Source organism: Marmota flaviventris, chromosome 1 (genome assembly GCF_047511675.1).
Source record: "Marmota flaviventris isolate mMarFla1 chromosome 1, mMarFla1.hap1, whole genome shotgun sequence".
Classification (NCBI taxonomy): Eukaryota; Metazoa; Chordata; class Mammalia; order Rodentia; family Sciuridae; genus Marmota; species Marmota flaviventris.
Window position 1 is genome coordinate 173859789 of NC_092498.1, and position 20245 is coordinate 173880033.

Here is a 20245-nt window from a genome sequence, read left to right on the forward strand (position 1 = left end):
CTGTAGAATTTCTGTTCCACTGTAGTCTTTTCTATTTTGAAACTAGTCTTAAATCAGATTATGCATTTTTTTTAAAGAGAGAGAGAGAGAATTTTTTTTTAATATTTATTTATTTTTTTAGTTTTCGTCAGACACAACATCTTTCTTTGTATGTGGTGCTGAGGATCGAACCCGGGCCGCACGCATGCCAGGCAAGCGCGCTACCGCTTGAGCCAAATCCCCAGCCCCCAGATTATGCATTTTTAATACAGAAAAAATGGTGTTTATTTTACTCTTTGATCCTCATTCAGTTTTCTATTATAAGGCACACAAAGTATATTATTTATGTTTTTAGAAGTATTTTAGTAGCATGACAAAGAAGCAAGCATGATCTCATGTAGCCCTTTCTAGGAGACGTGGCATTTGGGATTCTGAAATGTTTTTAGATGCACCATATCACGCTCGTGATTTTGACATTCTAGTAGGCGATAAATATCTCAGACTAATAACTACCACCGTCGTGCTTTATTTACCAGGTTTGAATGGTTTAGTAATCAGTTTGAGATGCTGAAGAGATTTACTGATCCTGATTAGAGATTATCTTTGTAGATACAGAATTTTTGAGAGATTACCCTTCTAATAAAAGAATAAAAAATATTATAATATCGAGTTACTCTTCTATGGGGCTCAACAGTTATCAAGTTCCTTTTACTTGTTCTATTATTTGATCCATAGGATAGGTGGGCACACAGGCATTGGGGAACTCCTCCCACCCTCTACCCTGACCCCAGAATGTTTCATGGTCATCTTTCCTAATCATTTTGAGGAGAAAGATCCTAGTTAAGTGACTTGCCATGATCATGAAGCTGGAACTGGTATCTAGACTTTTAACTTTTATTCCTGTGTTGTTTATCATCTTTCAGGAAACCTGATTTTTCTATAGCTGTTGGCTTTCTCTTAGGTTTCACGAGTGGACAGGCTGAGTGAATATTCTAGAAAACATGCTAAGTATTTTTATATTGATTCTCCGGAAGATAGCCAGCAACATTTGGTAGCGCCCAGCCATTTGTGCTTGTAGGTGGTGGAACTGATTTGAATCCATGAACTCGAAGGACCACAGCCACTGAATATATTCTGACTCTCCGGATAGGAGCTTGAAAGGCAGGACGTTTTAGGAACAAATGTGCTTATGACAGTGTCGCTGGACAAACAAAATCCGAGATGATAAATTTTTATCCTACTTAAGACCTCAGAGTGGGGGCCCAAAGTGCTGTGAGGGCCACCTGCTTACACACATAGCTGAGTTTTCTGATTTGCTCTAAAAATCCTACATTTAAGAATTCTCATCATTGTGCCAGAATTAAGGTCCTTTTCTGGGATTTGACTATGTAAGGAGGATTTGCCTGCACTTGTGATTCAGAGTCTAGCACTAAAATCCAAAGTTGGATTAGTTTAGGATTTTCATATCCATCTATTTCTGCTTTTACCACAAATTATGGTTTAAGCAGTCCTTTACTGTGAATCTTGATTTTTTTTTTTAAATTCCTTACCACCCATCACTACTTACTAGTCTTTAAAAATGGTATTTTAGGCCTGGAAATCAATCTTAATAACTTAAATGTTGGAAAAGACTTGGGAACAGAAATATTGATTCCACTATTATGATAGTGAAAATTAGCAGAAATTGCACAAATATTTGGAAATGATTACTAACTTCGCCCTGTCCTGGAGTTGATTATTATGTAGCCATTAAAAGCCATGCTTTGTGGAGACTTTTCATGATATGAGTCACATTATAAACTAATGCTGTTATTGATAAAACATTAGGATGATAAGTGAACATAGCAATTACGAATAGCAAACCTACACACTCCTACATTGCTGGTGGGACTGCGAATTGAATACACTCTGGAAAGCAGTATGGAGATTCCTTAGAAAACTTGGAATGGAACCACCATATGACACAACTATCCCACTTCTCAGTATACACCTAAAGGACTTAAAATCAGCATACTACAGTGATGCAGCCACTTCAATTTTATAGCAGCTAAATTTCCAGTAGCTAAGCTATGGAACTAAACTAGGTTCCCTTCAACAGGTGAGTGGATAAAGAAAATGTGGCATATATATACAATGGAATGTTACTCAGCCATAAAGAAGGATGAAATGATGGTATTTGTGGTAAGTGGATGGAAGTGAAGAATATCATGCTAAGCGAAAGAAGCTGAACCCATAGAACCAAAGGCCCAATATTCCCTCTGATATGCAAATGCTAATACACGACCAAGTGGTTAGGGGAATAATAGAAGCTCATTGGATTAGACAAAGGGGAAGGAAGGGCAGGAAGATAGGACAGGGAATAGCAAAGACAGTGGAATGAATGGGACAGAACTTTCCTAGGTTCATATATGAATATACGACCAGTGAAACTCCACATCATGTCCAACCACAAGCCTGGGATCCTGATGAGAACAAGATGTACTCCATGTTTGTATAAATGTCAAAATATACTCCGCTGTCATGTATAACTAAAAGAACAACAAAAAGTAAGTGAATACAATAATTCATAACCTTTAAAATAAAGAATAGCAGACATGCATGTAATTACACAGACATGCTCTTCTCCTCTTAACATCTCTCAGGTCACGTTGAGGTCAGCAGACATAATGGCTCTGTGACGGACATACTTAGTGACTTCCGGTTCACACGAAGATCCTGGAGTCTAGCTAGTAGATCACATAGTTACACAGTGGTGAAGTGGGGATTTGAATCCCTGAACTCAGTCCCTCCTGCTGTTTTGCCCAATATAAGGTCTATAGCAAATGTTTCATCCATGATGCAGAATGTGTTTTAGGTATGTGTCCTATGTGGAGGGAATTCCGGTAGGTTCTTCCTGCCCTGGCCTTTTCTGTATCTTATAAAAAGCATATGTTCCTTTTGTTATTTGAATATCATGCAATTTAAAATAAGGAAATGGAAGACTTCCTTATGCCCTCCCAGAATTCCCTTGTCACTGAGTGCATGCCCACCCCCACCCTGTTATTCACCAATCTTCATTTCCTGTGTGGTCACACCACAGTGAAGGCTTCTCCTACCGCTGGATACAAACCAGATACAGACCAGATTTACTTGATGTTTTTCCAGTTTCTGATCATAAACGGTTGGGGGGAACCAAGAAGCATATGGGAATATATGATCCCAAGTCTGTTTCCCTCAGTTCCATGTCTTAACTTTTTAGTTGTTTTGGCTAAATGCTTGGGCCTTTAGCCAGGGAATAAATATTAGGAAAGGCATCGTGGAATAAATAATGAAGAGAATGTTCAAATGGTGCGCTGTTTCCATTGAGCTGTGGACAGATGGGTTGTTTATAAGCTGTTTCAAATACAACTCATTTGGGGAGTTTTTTGGATTTTTGTTTGTGGTGGTATTTGTTTCTTGTTCATTTTTTTGCAGGGACAAGTAGCATCAGGGTTCTATGGGTTTTTTTTTCCCTCCCATCTCTCTCTGCTAAACCTTCCACCATATTTAAATGTTTGCCTATATAAAATGATAAAGGCATTGAAATGATAAAGTGGTACTCAGAAATGCTTAGGGAGCCTGATCAAAAAAACAGTTGAGAAGAATCTTTCTTATAGAAATACATAGGAAAATATTTGGTTATATGGCTGAGGATTTGCTTCAACCTGATTGGAGGAGTATAAAGATGCAGATTAAAGGAGGTCGGGTCAGATCAGGTCAGACGTGGTGGTGCACACCTATAATCCCAGCAGCTGGACAGGCTGAGGCAAGAGGCCACCCTCAGCAACTCAGTGAGGCCCTAAGCAACTAAGCAAGACCCTGTCTCCAAATAAAACACAAATTAGGGCTGGGGATGTGGCTCAGTGAGTAAACACCTCTGGGTTCAATACCAGGCACCAAAAACAAAAAAAAAAAAAAAAAAAAAGAGATAGAGAGGAAGTAATATCCCACTTTCCTCCATGATTTTTTGGTTCTATAAAATCACTTTTGTAAATAGACATTCTCCCATAAATTTCCCTTATTTTGTGTCCCTGGTATTGAACATTGTTCCTTGGGGCTGTGATTTTTCTGTAGCATGGTGTGACTCCCTCCTAACAGGAGGAAGCCCAGCGTTTGTGTGGCCTTGGTAAACGTCCATTAAATCAAACTCATTAAATCAAACTCTTAAACGTCAGAGTACTCCACCCTCAGCGACTCTCCACCAGTTATCCTGATGAACAGAATTTCGCCTTCTTTTCCTCCATGCTCAACCAGAATTCTTCTAAAGGAGTGAGATAACAACAAAATAAGAGTAGTCCAGCTGAAACTGGGCACAGTGGCACACACCTGTAATCCCAGCTGCTCTGGAGGCTGAGGCAGGAGGATCGTGAGTTCAAAGCCAGCCTCAGCAACTTAGCGAGGCCCTAAGCAACTTCAGTGAGACCCTGTCTCTAAATAAAATGTTAAAAAAAAATGTAGTCCAGCTAAAACACCTGAGATGCCACTTCCATACTTTTTTCTTTTCTTTTCAATTTCTTTGTTGTTTCTGAGGCTGGAAAGGCCAGCCCCAAAATGGAGCATATAATTACTCTCCACTGGGTTCCATTTCCTCGGTTTCCTGTGAAGAAATTTCAAGCCTGTGATGCCTTCTCCTGCAGATCCTCTTCTTTTCATTCTGTAATTGTTTTGTGACAGATGGTAAATAAAGCAGCAAGCCCAAGCCAGGTGGCAGAATATCTGCATTTTGATGGCATCTGTCACTAGAGAACCTAGGTGCACAGGCCAAGATGGCATCCAGGGACCGGGCAGAAAGGGGTCACCTGGAAATCTCACCATCTAAAGAGCCTCATCATGGTCTCAATTGCCCAGAGTTTTGATAGGAGTGTACAGGTAGACCCAAATTTTACATCTACCTGCTCATAATTTGAACCCTAAGTTTTTCTTACTGTTCTCACCATCAGGTGCAGAATCCTGTTGTAATAAAATCATAAATAAATATACAGCCAGCATTATGTCATTCCTCTAACTACCCCACACTGCTAGCTCTTGCACTAGTATATCAGGTGTATTTTTTTCATATTTAACTGATTCTCCAGTATACCTGCTCAGAAGCTGGGCAAAGAGAAAGGGTTGGAGCTCTTTCCCACAGGTGTGCCTGTTCTCAAGTCTCTGTGTCATTTCGGGTCAGTTTGTCTGTCCAACCTAAAGCAATCCACTAGCAAAGATCTTACCCTAACTTCTTGCCAAGATCATGTTCTAGAAGGGAGTGCAAAAGCACAAGAGCTTATAATTGCAACCTCTTGACATTACAAGCTTTTCTGATGCAAGATGAAAGGAAAAAATAATACACTTAAATGTTTCTGCAGTCAGCATTTTCTTTCAGTCAGCCTATTTACCATTGGCTCTACCTGTTTCTCTCTGTGTTATACTCTGTCTCCTCATATGTATTCAGCATGTGAATGAATGTGTCTATCCATTCATCTTTAGATAATTTTAGATACTTAAACTCACTTGAATATCATTAATTGTATTAATCAGCTTCCTGTTACTATAATGAAATACCTGAGATAATGGACTTATGAAGAAGAAAAACTTAGTGGTTCAGTCCATAGTCAGACATTCTCATGCACGGGAAGGAGCCCTGGACACTTTACTTCCTGTCAAATCACAAAATGCACAATGCTGGGTTGATGGTTTCCAGGGACTTTTTTTTTTTTTTTTTTTCCAGTTGCAGATGGCAGAAGGACACTGTTACAGTGCCGTTTTGTACACCTTGTAGACCCAGGCACAGTGTCATGGTGAAATGACAGCAGCACCGTTCACTCACTGTCCTGGGCTTTGCTTTGTCAGCCGTTTGTGAGATATAGACATGACATCCTACAGCTTTCGAAATTCCCGAAAACTTCTCTAATAGCCAAAATTACCTTGCCACACTACCTTTTAGTGAGAAGTCCAATCTATAGGGCTTTCCATCCCTTGCCTTGTTATCTGGAAATTGGTTTTCTCCTGGTCATGACCTTAACTTGACTTATTTACTCATCCAGTCATTCACTTAGTAAATATGATGAAGTCCCCAGGTACCATTAAGCTTTCTTTTTTCTTTTTCTTTTTCTTTTTTTTTTTTTTTAATCTCAGTGTCAATGTCCATTGGAGAAATATAGGCTGGTGTTTATAGTTACAGTGTCAAGGACCTTTTACAATATTGAAGTTGAAGTTATTTCTCTGCTTCTTTGTTACTTCTTCCTTTTGGTGATGAAGATTCAAAATTCACTTGAAGTTCCATTGGGAAAAGCCCTCTCATACACCACCAGTGGGAATCAAAGCTGAAACTGATGATATAGAAGGCCGTATGTCAAAAACTTGAGAGCTTTGCAAATTTTTAATAAATCTAGGGTTATTTCATTATTTTAGAATTCTTGTATTGTTCTAGGATTATTGCATTAAAAAAAAAAAAACAACCAGGCGTGCTGGTGCACACCTGTAATCCCAGGGGCTCAGGAGGCTGAGGCAGAAAGGAGAGCAAGTTCAAAGCCAGCCTCAGCAAAAGCGAGTCCCTAAGCAACTCAGTGAGATCCTGTAAATAAATAAAATACAAAACAGGGCTGGGGATGGGGCTCAGTGGTCGAGAGCCTTGAGTTCAATCCCTGATACCACCCCGCTTCCCTCTCCCACCCCCCCAAAAAGAAACACTAGAAGTCTATTGATCAAAACAGCAACACTGTTTATATGTGGGAATAGGATACATTTTTAGTTTTGTTTTTTGAGTTTGCCTATCAGTCTTTTCTAATTTTCTGCAATTAACTTGTCTGAACAATAGGGAACTTGTCCATTACAATAGAGAACTCATCATTATTTAAACAAGAGTGTTCAGGGAGGAAACATCTCAATTAAAAAAGCAAGGGCATTTTGGAGCTGTGAATAGCCATGTTTTCTGTTAATGGATCTGGGAACTTCTTTGGTAGAGCATGATATCAGGGGGGATGAAACAGTTGTTCACAGATATTTATGACTGGAGCTCCACTAAGACAAATAACATGTTTTAGTCATCGTCAAGGGGGAAATTCATTGTATTTCCAGGGCATCTGTATTAGCAGCCGTGGCCAAATAGCTATATTAATGTTATGGTGTGTGATTTGGGTTAATTACTGTCATAGTTTTATTAGGCTTTGACATAATTTCTTTTCTAGCATATAAAACTCAAGAAAATTCAAGATCACTATTAACTGTGTTGCTGCAAATGAATTTCTAATACAGACAACTAAAATCAACAACATAAAACCACACTGTCAATAGAAGAGTGAAGGTCTCTGAATACAGACATAACGTAGAGAGGCTCACTTTGGTTTTCACTTCCCTTTAGATGTATGTTAATTTGTTTACCTAGAGAGGCAGGAAAAAAACAACCCAAAACTAGAAGTCTCCCCTTGGAGTAAACACTGATGACGTTGTCTCTGGTCGGAAACCTAGAGTTAGAGCCTCAGGATAGGTGGATTCTGGTGTTTCTGGTTTGGTCAATCGACAGACTCCAAGTCACAGCTTCTACAACTCCTAGAGATAATGTGGAACCCTTGGTGTGGGATTATTGTGTTACTATTACCCATTGGGAGAATCGGGAGTCCATTACCCAGTAACGTGTCACCTAGCATCCATCAATGTCATGGTCTCTTGTCAAGTTTATTAACTCATTCATTTGATAAATGTTTAATGAACATTGCACGAGCTGCTTAGGATGCAGCAATGAACTTGATGAGTACCATCTCTGCTTTAATGTGAGGATTTCTAGTAGAATTATTTTCCGTAGTAGCATTCATAAATTTAAAATTGTTGTTGTTGGTGGTGATGGTTACTGGGGATTGAACCCAGGGGTGCTTAGCCACTGAGCCCCATCCCCCCCCTGTTTTGTATTTTATTTAGAGACAGGGTCTCACTGAGTTGCTTAGAGCCTCACTAAGTTGCTGAAGCTGGCTTTGAACTCACGACCCTCCTGCCTCAGCCTCCTGAGCCCTTGAGATTATAGGTGTGCGGCACCATGCCCAGCAAATTTGGGAATTATTGTTATCTTTTTCATAAGTGTGTTTCACATCACAATGAGAGATCTTGTATAGTCGTTATCTAAATTAGAACTCCCCAATTTTTCTTTTCATAGTAGCCCTACTAAATCTGATTGTGTGTGTGTATGTGTGTGTGTGTGTGTGTGTGTGTGTGTGTAGAGAGAAAATATATATATATATATATATATAGAGAGAGAGAGAGAGAGAGAATCCAACATTGTGAATCTTCCAAAATTCAAAATTGACACCACAGGAGGAAAATTCCACATCTGGCCTCATGTGTGTGACTGGTCATAGTCAAAATGCAGGCATACTAAACAAACATAAAATTACCTTCAAACTGGGCATGGGCTGTATCTGAGCCATAAATGCATTTCATGTTTGGACTTTGGTCCCATCCCCAAGATATCTTTTTATAGATATGTATATATTTTGACAATTGAAAAACCTGAAATCTGAAACACTCCTGGTCCCAATAAGCATTTCCTATAAGGAATACTCAACCTGAGTCACCTCTTAGGTAACAACTGTATTACCTATAGCAAAAGCAAAAGGAGCCCTTAATGGGCAGATTCCCTACTGATACCATCATTTTTCCATTGTGGAGACAGAGGTAAAATCACAAGAGGCTCAGGGATGTGCCCCCCAGGTTGAGCTGTGTTTCTCTGTGTTATTGGACACTAGCTTCAGAGTTAGGTATCACTTTGTTAAACATCTCAGCAGATATCACGTACTGGATGTCCTACCTCGGGCAGGAAAGTGAGATGAGAAAAGAGAGGACTCTTGTCAGGGATCCAATTGCCAACATGTTGTTGGTCCTAGGGCATCAATATATAATTCTCTTTTAGTCCAATCTTTTCTTTGGCAGTCATGAGAACCAAATCCAGGGTGTGTAATACATGCTAGGCAAGGGCTGTCCCTCTGATCTACACCTTTAGCCCCCTGTGCAACCATCCTCTGAATGACATTGGGATGTTTTTAGTGAAACGCTTCTTTCCAGTAACAACAAGAAGAGATACTGGTGTGTTTCATGGAGCAGTACATCTATGCTCTGTCTAATGGAGCAGTTATGTAGCTAAGATCCTTTGAACCTTATCTGATTCTGTAGCCCTGGATATCTTTGGGTGCCTATGTCACATCCCTTTTCCTTTCTGAGGGTCTGAGGGATCATGTGGTTTGCATCAGATGAAATTAATCCTTTGTATTATCACAGGAAACTTAATGAAAAGAAAAGTGGTAGCTGTCTTTTCTTGATTACATTCTGGAAATATCAATGTCAGGCTACTCTCTACATTAAGAAGTTGATTTCTTATATTGAACTAGAATCTCTCTAAACCTGTAATTTAGAGGTGTTCAAGGTGTTCCAATTAAGGCTGAGAACGAGAAATGTGAAACAGTTAGTTGTAGAAATAGAAATTACAGACATATGGTTGGTTATATCTCACTTTCACAGTTGGCATGGCTATGATGGATTGTGTCTCAATTGGAATTTTGTCAGTAGAATCAGATTCTTAGGGAACCAACTGTTACAAAGACCTATATGGTAAATCACGCATACAATGAAGCATACTTCTGTAAAATGATTAATCGCCTCCCCATTTAGGTAGAGATGTGTGTCTCCGTAAGTTTTCATAGAAAGGAAGCTTCTGAGCTATTAAAGGTACATTGATATGCCTTCAGCATAAAAAAAAAAGTGTATGAAATACCATTACAACAGATAACACGATGAAGATAACTTTTTATTACACAACCAAAATGTGTCTAAGTCCCAGAAGATAACATGCTCACTCCAAGAAATGTTTATATCTGCTATAAATACCAGTGCATAAAATAGATTAAGACCTCACTGGGGATTTTTTTTCCATACAAATTGAGTTTTGAGTAAAATATGTCACATATTATAGTGAAAGTTTTCTTAACTGATCTTGTAAGAAAGGAAATATGCAAGATACATATTCTGTCCTATCTGGGCCTGCTGATACTCTTTTGAGAAAGGGGCATGCTAACCAGAGTCCTGGCTTAAGATAAATCAGTAAAAACATCGATCTGTTCCTTCATTCATTTGTCACCTGTTTATTGAGCACTGACTTGTGCCACCCATCATATTAAGTACTTATTGTTTTCACATTCTCGAGTAACAGAGGGAAAGAGATTTTAATCAATGGCTTATAAAAATTTTTAGCACCCGCTGGTGATGAACCAGTGGAAATCTCTACCTTCTCCCTCAATGTCTCCCATGGAAAGTATTCCAGTTGAGCAGTTACAAATTTGCCTTTTTTTGCCCAACTTTGTGCCAGTCTTTTTTTAGCAGCGGATGCAGTGGTAGGCTCTGTCAGCAGAGGGCCGTAGGGAGCACTGCAAAGGACAGTAGGGCTGGGGCTGCCCTTCCTGCAGTGGTTAAGCAAACGGGGTACTCGGTTAAGAGGGAATTGAAGTGGGTCTCTCTCAGCCTCTCTCACAATAGCCCAGACCTTCCAGCAACTTCTTCCCTGAAGGCGGGCTATCCCTGTGAGCAACTCCAGCGCACCAATACTGGACCTGCTAAGACCTATGCATTCTGGTAAATTCTCTACAACCACATGAAGCACTTTTCTGTGGTCAGTACCCACTCCAGCAGCCTTCTTGACTACCTACAGGGTCATTTCTATAGGCCAGCGCCAGTCCATCCTTTGGCAGTTTCCTTGTCTTGAGCTATGTGTTCCTGTGATGTTCTCATCCTCTCCAGAGGTCTGAACGTCAGCCTTGAGGGAGGGCCACTTCTGACCTCTGAGAGCCCTTCTTTTTCAATCGTCTTGATCTTGCAGAGGTAATAGCTGCTTTGTGCATTAGCATTCCCCACACCTCTTACCGTCCTCATTCCTTCTCTTTTAGATATTTACTCCCCCTTTTATCAGTTATCAGTTCTTTGTATTAAATCTTCCACTTTCAAATCACAGGTATGGTTTCCGTCTCCTGATGGGACTCTTAAGGAGAAGGGTAAGAGAAAAAGCCACCTACGAAAAGAATTAATTGCCACTAAACTGCCAACTCACCACCAAGTACCCCGTTTGCTTTCAGTGTGCTCCATAACAGATTTTATTTTTGTATAGATGACATCAGACATTCCATAATCAGGTACTGAATATTTTGGCCATCATGACTGCATTGAGCACAAAATAAGTAAATACCCTTTTATGCCTCTGTAATATGAAGGCATTTATCCACTCAGCAGAGATATATTCAGCAGCGTCTGTCTGTTCGGTTCTGGAGTAGGTGCTAAAAAAAGGAATGATACTCAGGCCCTGCCTTGCAAGTTTGTCAGGGAGACAGAACCTGTGTGTGTGTGAGAAGTTAACCAACAATGCAATAGAGTTTGCAAGGTGGCATACGGTCCCATTAGCATTTGTATTGCTTCATATTTCTTGACTAAGTAATGTTGCAGAACACCCATATTCTGTTCTGTACAATCCGTTTGCATTTCTAAGCGCCAGGGCGTTCATTTATCTTTTCAATTGTTTCCCATTTTATCTACATACACAGTACTTGCTGGTAGGAATTGCAAGGGCTATAAATTGGTAGATCCTCAGTAATCAATGAAAATAAATAGTTTGTGACACCAGATTTTTTGAAGTGGCATCTGAATATGCACACTCTGGGGCTTTAGGAAGCATCTCTTGTACTGTATAAAATCACTGGAAGGCAGCCAGGAGAATGAAGCAGCCGGGCTCCATGGAATGGTGTGATTTGGAGATCGTAGGGCTCCGTGTGAAGCGGTTCTGGACTGGGAACATTTGCACCAAGTTTCTTGGAACCAGCCTGGCTGATGCGGTGGCACACGCCTGTAATCCCAGCAGCTCGGGAGGCTGAGGCAGGCTGATCACGAGTTCAAAACCAACCTCAGCATCTTAGTGAAGCCCTTAGCAACTGTCTCTATATAAAAAAGGGTTGAGGGTGTGGCTCCGTGGTTAAGAGCCCCTGGGTTTAATTCCTGGTACTCCTCAAAAAGTAAATAAAATAAAGATTCTTAGAGCTAGCCTGAGGACACCTTGGTGTCTCTGCATACATGTATACTCTGAAGAATCATATTTAGGATATCATCATCCTAGAAACTGTGTTCCCTGCAGTTCTTAGAAGTTCTATCACGTTGGTGGGCTTTGCCTTTGGAGTTCTCCAGAATTGTTCTAGCAAATCGCTCAAGTGAAACTGTACCTATAGTTCTTATAAACAAGTTCAATCACATTGGTGTCCTGTGCTTTTGGAGCTGAGGGAGATGCTCTGGAATTCACTAGAACAGCCTTTCCCAGGACTCACCTTGAAGAGCAGGACTCCTTAAAGACACTTGACCTTGACCAGCTCATGACAAATGCTGGGTCTTCTTCCTGGCTGTGACTGACAGCGTGATATGGATCCATGTGATAAAGCCTCACGGTTGAGTCCCAATGTGAAAGGACCCTGTAATTGTCTAACTTCGTGTTCCTGAAATAATATTCACTCTGAGTCCTTATTTTCCCTCGATTACCAGTTGTCCCACATTTATCTCGCTTTCCTACACTAATTAGGGAATCTGTTGTTTTGTCTGTTTTGCTTCAAAGCACTCACCTACGTGTGTGTGTGTGTGTGTGTGTGTGTGTGTGTGTGTGTCTGGATTTTTAACAACTTTTCTGGTAGTCCATGCCATCCTTCAGGATTTGAAAGACTAGAAAAATGATCATAGCCCTTGGAAATGTTACCATCTAAGACAGCTGGGTTCGTTGTCGCTGCTCAGCAAAGAATTGAAGAGCAGGACATCGAGACAGCAAGCAAGCAGCAGGTTTATTGCAAAAGCGACCAGAGACAGACTTCTCCAAAGAGAAGGGGCCCCAGAGCTGGGAGTCCAGTAGGGGAGATTTGGCCTGTTCTTTTTATGGTCTCTGGAATTTCCTCTTTTCCTATCTCCTCCCCGACCATAGTCTCCTCACTATTTTTGATTGCTGTCCCCTCTGTCCACACATTTGTTTTAGTTTTTCTAGTTTAGGTTTTCTCCCCTGCTTAGCAGCACGAGTATGGAAGTGTCTGTCTGATTGGGTCCCCGCTTGTGTCCACGAGCACTTTGGTCCAGCAGGAAATTGACCTCATCAGATGACCCTCTCCGTGCTCCTCTGTTCTGGCCCTGGCCTCCTAGGCCCTTCTAGATCTCTCTCAGAAGAAAAATACGGCTATGAGGGTGAGGAATTGTGATGAGGTCCACAGTGGCCCACACAGCACCAGAAACACCTCGGTCCTCGGTTGGATCCACAGCACCCCCGTGTTATAGCTGTGACTGTCACGGAACCTCTTGCTCTGTCCAAGCCGTGACTGCCAGAGCTGATGGGCCAGGAGGAATGTGTTTTCCTGTGATGGGTCATTGTGGGTAAAGGGAAATGGATCTAAAGCTCTTAGGATAGTGTGCTGTGTGGCCTCTGAGAGCCCAGGCTACATATTAGCTGTTGGGACTCAGAAAAAGAATAGATTGCTGCCAGCACTGGCTTTGTCCTGCCTGGACATTGAGTAAAGCCATCTGAGAGCTGGGGCAGCAGAAGCCCTGCAGGTGCAATGAAGGTGGTTGTAACTAATACCAGGTTAAACTGGAAACAGCACCACCAGGTCCCTAAGGTGTGACTGTGTGAGAGGAAGGGCCCTGGAGGCCCCTTTATATGGTATCCGATGTCCACGTTTGACACTTGTACTATGACCCCTTCCATTGGTCACTTCGGGGTGCATTCCTTCAGATCTGGTCTCCCTGTCACTTCAGCCCATGTCACCTGAAAGCCTGCTGCAGTATAGAGAATCACATGCATCCCAATTCACAGAGAAAAATAAGAATCCCTGTTGGACAACTGATTTCACTCAGGACCTACTTGGGAAAATTGCTTTTTATGTTTAGTAAATATATGTCTGCGTGTTCCTTGCCCGGATCGGGGTGAGGCTGGGCTCTCTGCAGTTCAGGGAACCTGCAGCCTTCTGTCCTGGGCTAGCTTCACATGGCAGAGCATATTAAAGATTAGTTGTGCGGGAATGTAGCCTATTACCAGCCGCCGGGAAATCCGGCTCTGGATTTACAACGTCTGACAGTGCCTCAGAAACACGGCCACACCTGGACACCAAGGTGGCTTGGTTCCCACCACCAGCCTGGGGTTGGTCTTTGCTATAATGCCTGCTTACTGCAGTACCACCGTATATAAATCAATAGATTTATCATTAATATATCTAATAAAGGTATGCCAAATCTGATGCATGCACAGGTCCAAATCACAAAATTCACATGTAAAATTTGATGCTTATGCCAATACAAATCTATATATAAAATATAGCAACATCTGAATACAATATGTTTTTCAGCATGCAGTAACTTCCTTATGTTCTAAAAGTAATGACACTCACACAAATGTCAAGCCACATGAGCAGCTTTTAAGGAGAAGAGGAAAGTGGATGCCCCTTGATCCCACCCCCTCCAGAGGGAACCACTGATGTTTACTCTCTCTGCAGTCAGAAGTTTTAAAAGCATTTATACAAACATCTAACCTAAGAGGGGTGAACAACTCTTGAAGTGATTTTGACCCCAGCGATATGCCATGATCACATCTGCGTGTTAGCAGTTAAGAGATGTTTCTTGTCCTTGTTTAACCACTTCACATTATACCAACAGTGATGTCTTTATTTATTTAACTAATTAGTGATCAGTGGTACTTTGCATTTTTCCCCTATGGTGAACAACACTAAATAGCCACAGATATAGATTTCCTGGCTCAAGAGTATACCTAGTTAAAATATTTTTTTGTTGGTACCAGGGATTGAACCCAGGGGTGCTTAACCACTGAGCCACAGCCACGGCTCTTTTTCTATTTTATTTAGAGACAAGGTCTCACTGAGTTACTTAGGGCTTTGGTAAATTGCTGAGGCTGGCCTCTAAGTTGTAATCCTCCTGCCCCAGCCTCCCAAGTTGCTGGGATTACAGGCGTGTGCCATTGCACCTAGCCCTAGTTTTAATTTTAAAAGTAGCTGCACATTATACCCGCCTTAACTAATTGGCCTGACACTCTCTTGACCATGAACACGGGGCATATTGATTTGGGAGCCACTCTAGTAACTGTAACTCATCAGGTTGTGCTGTTCTAAAGTCTCCATCCTCATTTCTGGATGTAATCAGTGCCCCTCACACACTGCTGAACATGTGAAAGAAGTCAGTAAGAAACAGAATAAGACATGTTGGCCTACAAAGTCATATTAATTTTAAAAGCAACTATTTTTTAAATACAAAATACATAAAGTGATTGATGACCTTGATACTCTTGAGCTCGCACTAGTGGACTCAGTGGGATTCAGCTGAATGCTTCTCTTGAACAGAGGCCCAGTCAAAGCTTCCACGTTTCCAGGGCATCGGGAAAGTATGGATTTTTCAGGACATCGTCACGTTTGTCTCTTATCACCCTACCCCCTGATTATTCGGTACCCTCGCGGCCTGACCACCAACCAGGCAGAATTTTAATCTCCCTCGGGTTTCATGAGAGGGGGTATATAGAGTATCTAAAATCCATAGATAACCTTCCTATTGGTTTATCTTCTCAACTTGAATGCAGACGACGAAAAATCACACACAGAAAATTTCCCTTTCCCTCAGGAGATTCAAAAGAGAGTTTATCTTGGATGCACACTCCCAAGTAAAATTGTGTCCGGTGGTATGTATCAACAGATTTTCAAGGAGTTGGGAATATAAGCAGGTGGGTTACTTCTTTGAGAAAAGGGAGGAAAGACGGTGAGATTTGGGTTTGCTCTCTACTGTCAGTGAAATCCAAAGATAGGAACTAATATGTCCTTTATGTATGTGGTCAGTGATATTAATTTGTTATCTAAGAATTTCAACTAAGATTATAGAGTGTAACTGTACCCAGGCATTGATGTACCAGGTATTGATGGATCCACGCACATTCTAAATTCTAATAGTGGGAGAGAAGTAAGGAGGGCTGTTCAAGTAAAGTAAAGTTAAGTTTGCAAAGTTCAACACTGTTATAGTAAAGCTGGGGGTGTTGCTCAGCAGTTAGAGCATGTGGTTAGCATATGCAGGGCCCTTCGTTCCATCCCCAGCATCCCTCCCCAGCAAAAGAGCTTGCTACAGTGTCTTCAACTTAGCTGATCAAGATTTCCATATGTCAAAAGCACCTGTTCCAATTAAAGTAATAGTCAATATTTTGAGAGGCTGAGGCAGGAGGATTCCAAGGTTAAGGCCACCATGGGCAATTTAGCAAGATCTTGTCTCACAAAGGGCTGAAAATATAAGCCTGGTTGTAAAGCACCCCTGAGTTCAATCCCCAGTACACGCCGTTTCCCGCCAAAAAAAGGCAGATCACAGTACAGAAGTCACCTGGGGCCTCCATTTCTATGAAGCTGGACTAAGGCCCTCTTGAATCTTTTTTTTTTTTTAAATGAGTTTTCTTATTGCTGTACATCTTAAGTGTAGTTCTGTTACCTGACAACTTTGAGAAACTGATAGGCAACAGCTCTAATATAATTCTGAATGTTCAGAGGAACCAATTTACACATCAGTACATTTGTTCTCTACAGCACTTGCACCACATTGAGCAGAGAACTCTCTGGGGTTCCACATGTCATTCTTTCTGAGACCCTCAGCATGGGTGTGTGCCTATACTCCAAGATTTGCTTTATGAGAACCTAGTCACCCAATTATTATTCAAAAGCACCATCTTTAGTCATTTACAGAGGTTTAAATTATGTCTAAGAAGGCAATGAAGCATGTAATACATTCTGTAAAGCTTTGATCTGAAGCGATAAGAATTGTTTGAAATCTTCACAGGATCTTCTCTGAGGTGGCTGACAATCTGCTTCCGCATGGTCACCTACCAGCAGGACTGGTGCACAGCGTACCTATAACAGTGTTGAACTTTGCAAACTTAACATTCTAAGTTCTCCCACTTCCCAGCACCCTCTTAGTCTTTCTAAATGACTTGTAGTGATATCAAGATCTGAGTAATACAACTCCTGTGAAAAGCTGTTTCTGGGTGTTTGGAGATTTTCACGTGATATTTACAGGTGGACACGGTTCATTGTGCCATAAGACTTCAGCAGATTCTGTGCCACCATTGGGACTTTCTCTCTGTGGTAGTCAAACCAGTGAGACAACCATCAGTCACTCATTTATTGAAGATTTTTTTGAAGACTGTTCTGCAAGGGGCACTGAGCTTCTTTTTATAGTGTATCTCCCAATATATTTTTTTCTTTTTTCACTTTCTGGGTTTGGGGTTGTTAATTATTGCTTTCGGTTTTGTTTTTGTTGGCTTTTGTTCATCTAATAACCTAGTAGATTTGTCTGAAGTAAAAAATAGCTTACTATAATTGTTGGTATTTATTAGGTACTTAATAAATATATGTTGAATGTCTGAGTTAGTGAATGGGTGGATTTTAGCATAACAATTTTAACACCATTTAATATTTGATTGAATTCTTCGTACATACTTGGCACTAAACTTGGTATATTTTTGCACCTTATCTTAGTTGACCCTCTATAGCCCTATGAGGGAAGTACTGTTAGGATCTCCACTTTATAGACTGAGAAATCTGAGCAAAGTCACAGGAGTTACTGGTATAAAGCAGGATTAGCAGACTTTTCTGTTAAAGGCCAGAGAATAAACACTTACTGGCTTTGTAGGAGAAACTTCAGTTTCTGTCCCAACTGCTCAACTCTGTTGTTGGAGCACAAAAGTAGCCACAGTCAATATGCAAATGAGTGGACATGGCTGTGTTCCAATAATACTTTATTTACACAAAGCAGTCAGTAGGTGAGAATTACCCCAATGTCCAGTTTGCCAACCTCTGTCACTCTTTGGCAGTTTTGGACTTGGATTGGAACCAAGGCAGCATGACTTGGAATACTTGTGTCCAACCAATTAGGAGCAAATTTTTGATAAAGAAAGAGGAAAAAGACCAAAGGGGGAAAAAAAAAAAGGACACTTGCTTTAGTGGTCTTTTTTAATAGTCAGTCTTTTTTCTTTTTCCCCTGGTGCTAAGGTAAAACCCAGGGCATTGTGCGTGCATGGTTTTACACTGATTAAAGATGGGCAATCAGGATGAGAACCACTGTTCTATTATGCAAAGAAGGAATTGATGGCACAGCAGAGAGTAGGGACAAGAGTTAACCAAGAATGTCGGAAGTAGTTTCGGGTTATGATGGTTGTGGCCCAGGATGGAGTTAAGAGTGGAGGAGCTAGAAGAAAAGTTCAGGGAAAGTTCAAGATGTGTTTAGGAGGCAGAGTCCTCCAGGATTTCTGAAACATCATATGTGGGTATGCCAGGGAAGAGAGGAATCAAAATTATGTTAGCCAACTTTGTATCCCTGTGACCAAAATGCCTGCTGAGAATAACTTAGAGGAGGAAACGTTTCTTTTGGGCTAATGACTTCAGTGGTTCTATCCATGGTCATCTGATTGCATTGCTCTGGAACCAAGAGAGGCCTCGTGGTTGAAGAGTGTGATGGAGGAAAGTTGATCGGCATATGCCACTGGGAAGCAGAGTGTGTGCTGGGAGCCAGGGAGAAGATATCCAATTCCCACGACACCCCCTCAACAGCCTATTCCCTCCAGGTATGCCCACCTGCCCGCAATGACCACCATTCAAATTATTAGTCCATCAAATGAATCAATCAATTGATTAGATTATGCCTTTCATGAACTAATCATTTTGCCTCCTACATTAACATAGGAGCTTTTGGGGGCCACCTCATATCCAAACCACAACAAAAATGATTCCCAGGTTGGAGAATGTGGACTGATGGTTGCCATCTTATTGAAATGAAATAGAAGATGAGAGATTAGGGTGGTGTTGTAGGGATCCGGACTGACTGAATTTATCTTAGGACCCCAATGTAGTTGGTCTGTCTGTAACCAGAAGTAAGGGTGTATTGGGGGTTTTGTTTGTGGTGCTGGGGATTGAACCCAGGGCCTTGTGCATGGGAGGCAAACACTCTGCCAACTGAGCTACATCCCCAGCCGTATTTGGGTCTTTGTGTGTGTGTGTGTGTGTGTGTGTGTGTGTGTGTTTCTATACCTGGTTGTATTACCTGCAGGGTATACTGTCTTTTGGTGGGGGTGGGAGGCAGAATGGCTGTGTCTTCAGTTTTTAAGAATCTTAGGTGAGTCAGAAACTGTGCTAAGCACTCATATAACCATCTCACCTATCCTATGAGGTTGGGTCCAAGAATAATCCCCATTTTAGAGATGAAGAATTTGAAGTTGTTACTAACTTTCCCATGAAAGTCCAGCTGTTAAGAAGAAAGGAGGAGATGGAGGGAGGGGGGTTGAACCTGAGTCTATTTTCAAACACCCTGCAGGTAACCACTAACTAGTCTTATACTCTCAACTAGCTGTTGAAGATGACCTAATTGCATTCAACTGTAGAAGATAGAGCTGCATTTGTTTCCCCTAAGGAGTTACCTAGCCCCAGGTTATTGTCAATGACAGTTTTATATAAGATAAGCTGCCTCCTGGTTAAATGTTTCCTGCACTCCCTCTTTCCTCCGCCCTGTGGAACCAGCCATTTTTTCCAACTGAACTGCTGGAAGAATTGAAAGCGGCTGAGCACTGTTGCTTAAATAAGTAGACTACATGCTCTATGAAGAAGTCATATTATTTTCTCAAAGGAGGCAGAGTTGGCCCAGTGAGGCCGTGATTGCTACGAACAAACTTTCTGGTTTTTCATTTCGTTCTGCTACAAATGGTGTGTTCTATCAATCAAGGCCTGCTGGGAAAGATTTTGTCTTCTCCTTGTTGGAATTTAATTTTATCCTCTGTTGAACTCAGGTGCATTTTAAATACAAAGCCCAACTGTTTGGTTAGCATAAATCCGGGTCCTCCCCTGAGATGGGGCTGGATGTGCTTTCGACAACCACTGGCTAGAAAGGAATGCCCCTCATTGGTGGCTGTAAAGATGTTTGTCCACTTAAATAATGGATTCGTAACCCCAAAAAACATGGCTTAACAAAAGCTCTTAAATCAGATGCTCAGACAACTTGCAGGCAGAGGGGAGCTCCCGAAAGCAGTGTTGGTGAACCAAGTGGGATGTTTAGATGAGTTATCAGGTATATTTCAGAGGACAGTGACAGGGAGCCGACGTCTCTCTCATATCATCAGGCACCAAGCTGTTGACCTGAGAGCATGGCTGGGCGTAGGGAGCAGCCTACAAGGCTGGATTGATACTTAATCAATCTTCAGAGG

At 41.3% G+C, this 20245-nt stretch overlaps 1 protein-coding gene and 1 non-coding gene across 2 annotated transcripts in view; one reads left to right on the top strand and one right to left on the bottom strand.

Annotated features, from left to right (window-relative positions):
- Positions 1–20245, top strand: part of Ptprg (protein tyrosine phosphatase receptor type G) — a 708866-nt gene that overhangs the window by 518226 nt on the left and 170395 nt on the right. The window lies entirely within an intron of this gene.
- Trnag-ccc (transfer RNA glycine (anticodon CCC)) lies at positions 18947–19020 on the bottom strand. Its single transcript has one exon. It is a non-coding gene; the product is annotated as a tRNA-Gly (tRNA).